This window comes from Parasteatoda tepidariorum, chromosome 1 (assembly GCF_043381705.1).
Source record: "Parasteatoda tepidariorum isolate YZ-2023 chromosome 1, CAS_Ptep_4.0, whole genome shotgun sequence".
NCBI lineage: Eukaryota > Metazoa > Arthropoda > Arachnida > Araneae > Theridiidae > Parasteatoda > Parasteatoda tepidariorum.
This window is the reverse complement of record NC_092204.1, coordinates 3,301,845-3,305,408: the sequence shown is the minus strand read 5'-3', so window position 1 is coordinate 3,305,408 and position 3,564 is coordinate 3,301,845.

Below are 3,564 nucleotides of genomic sequence, written 5' to 3'. Positions count from 1 at the left end.
TCTGTGTAACTATTTTTTCATCATCATTCTTGCTCCACTTGTAACTAAAGGAGCATTCTCACTGAAAGTGGCTGCCACACCTCCGATCACCGTTCAGAAAACCGTATATATATATATATATANACCAAAAGAAACTATTTTTTAGACAAGCTATTGAACAAACAATGTGGAACAGTTACAAATTAGGAATTAGGGGGCGTGGTCTAACATTGCTAAGTCATAGGAAATTACGTAAAAAGCTTGAAATTAGTCGAACAGCGAAGTTTGACCAGTATGGTTAAGTAATAGGAAGCGAGCCGTGATGGCTCAGGGGATAGAGAGTTCTCCTTAAAATAAGGTGACCAGGTTCGAATCGCAGTGATGGCTGGTCGATACGAATTCTGCATCCGGCTTGCACCGACCACAGAAATGACATAAAATATCCTTAGTGTTAGACGGATCATGGCCTCGAGTCCACTTGCTGTCAGGCTAACCGTGGGAGGTTCTCGGGATCTTCCTCTCCATACAAGGAAAATGCGGGTTAGTTCGATTAAAAAGTAAGGTAAATATCTCCCGATACTTGTTCCAGGAGTTTCCTCGTCTTCTGGAATGGGTTCAAAATTGCCAGGCTGTGTAGTTGAATATTAGTAGTCGTAAGCAAAAAATTAAACTATATAAGCATTAAAATGAGAAAATTCGAACTCAATATTCTGTATTACAACATGGCCTCATATTACCCCTTAAAAGTGAACCATAATATTCAAATTAAACCAAGTATTATATTACCGGGTATTAGTGTACCCTACTTAAGGATATAATTATAAGAATAATAGGGGGAACACAATGCGCTCTTACAGGTCACTGTGCATGTATATACATAAGAGTGTGTGAAATAGCGTTAATGAGGTAATTCGAAGTCAATATTCTGTTTTACAACATGGCCCTATATTTCCCCTTAAAATTAACCCATAATATTGAAATTAGGCCAGGTATTATATTACTAAGTACTTATGTACCCTGCAAATGAAATAAATTATAGGCTTAATAGGGGACCCACAATGTGGCCCTATAGGTTACTATGTAAGTATATACATAATAGCATCAAACAAAGGAAATTCGATGTCAATATTCTGTGTAAAAACCATAACAATATATCTTTTCCTAATATTGACCCATAATATTCAAATTGCACCACGTATTATATTAACGGGTACTAGTGTATTCCCTTATGAAAATTTAAGGTATATTTAAGGTTGATTTGAGGTATTTTTGAGGTATTAAGGTTGTTTTGAGGTATATTTGAGATATATTTAAGGTTGCAGAGAAAACAGCAATAAAAATTATACCTTGTAAAGGTTGTAATTAAGGTGTACGAGGTTGATTTATATATACTTCAGCTTGTTTTGAGGTCGTTGTTTAAAATTCACTTCAAATCATCCAGACTGATAAGGAGATTTTTAAGGTATACCAGGTTTATTTTCTTACACTTGTAACAAAAGAGGTATTTTTGAGGCATAAAAATTTTTTACCTTATTTCAGCTAACGATAAAAAGGTATTTATTGAGGTATATGAAGTAATTTTATTTATACCTAAGCTTATTTTGAGGTTGTTTTAAATTCTCTTCAAATCATCCAGACTGATAAGATGATTTTTAAGGTATACAAGGTTGTTTTTCTTACACTTGTAACAAAAGAGACATTTATGAGGTATAAAAAAAATCAACCTTATTTCAACTAACGATATTGAGGTATTTATGAGGTATAAAAAAATATACCTTATTTCAACTAAAGAGAGTGAGGTATTTATTGAGATGTATGAAGCCATTTTATTTATACCTAAGCTTTTTTTAAGGTTGCTTAAAGTACACTTAATATTAACTAGCTCACTTCCCAGAGTACACTTCATATTAACTAGCTCACTTCCCATGCGAGCCGGCAAATGGCATGTGTGTTGACAATCGAAAGTCTATTCAAAATTCGGTAAGTGTGCTTGACATTTATTAATTTGGTTTTATCACTTTTAATCAAATATGCTTCAATTTTCAAACTTAAATTTTATTATTTTTGTTTTAAAGATGCCTCCTGATCTTAAATAGTTTAAGTTGGAGGATATTCTTAGAAGCTATTAGTGTAGGCTTAGCAATAAGAGGGTAACGTTACTGGTGAATCGTTACAGCAGGTTATGCACAGAATATTTTATTGTTTTTAATTTTTTCAAATATCTTTTCTTAATATATTCTTTTATTTTGCTTAAATGTATATATTTCAACGTTGCAGTATGCAAGCTGATTAGTTGAGTAAAATGTTCATAATTTCTCTTATAAATAAATCATTGAAATATCTTTAAAATAGCAATTTTGCTTTGAAATTCTAAGATAGCTGCATGCTTATCGTTTGCTCGGATATCTGTCGCAAAGTTTATATTGTTGTTTATGAGTCAAAAAAATATGTATAATAACACAGCATTTTAAATCTGACTTTTTATTTTTTAAATCTGCAACGTTCTGTTTCTTTTTCTTACATTTTTGTATCTATATATATTTACAGAGCTTATCCACTGTTCCCTGATATTGCTGAGATGACCTAGGCTGTAAATAGCACATGTGCAGCAGCGATGAAGAAGTGACTTGCAAGTTACTGCTCAGCCTTCCCCTAGGAAATAGTCCTGAATTCATACCACAAAGAAAAAGTAATCTCTCCTAATAAACTACAACATTTACTTAATTGTTGATAACAATTGTTAGTTAGATATTTAATAATTGGAAACTAGTAAATGTACTAGCTCACTTTTTTATGTTTGATCACACTGCTATTTTCACTACGTGTTATTTTTTCTCAATTTACCCACATTAATTATTTACTCAGCAGATTGTTATTACTCATTAAAATATTGAATAGAATTAAATTTAACCCGATTTCAAGTTTATATGACAATTTGTTTCAAGGTTATGACCATTTTTATGCAGCTGTTTATAGTTCACTACTTCAAAAATTAGCGACTTTCGGAAATCTTAAATGTTTTAGAAATGAGTCAGTATAGTATGCAATTTTAATCCTGAATTGAATAAAATCAATTGCAAATAAAAACATTTATCATTAAAAGTAATATGCAATTTTTTGAATTTCATCTTATGGGATGTGTTTTTATATTTAAACAAATGTTTGTAACAACTAGCTATTAGTTTTATTCTGCTTGGTATTATAAATTATATAGGAGATTTTGTACTCAACCTATTTTAAAAGTATTATTTCAAATCATTCTCTCTTAGACATTTTCCTCATATAAAATTTCTCACAACATTAAAATAAATGCTCCTTATCAACTTGTAATTTGCTCTATTCGATTGAGTGTAAAAAAAGAATAAAAATTGGTTTAATTTAATTTATTAGACGATTGTTGATTCTTGATTACATTTATTAAAAAATATTAAAATAACTATTTTTTAAGAAACTCTTATGTGATTGACAATAACGGAAGTCCTTTTCAGAATCAGCGTCTAAAATTTATAAAAAAGCTATTAGTTTCATAAAGTCTGACAAAAAGTTTAAAAATATATAGACTAGGTTTATTGAGTTTAAAGATTT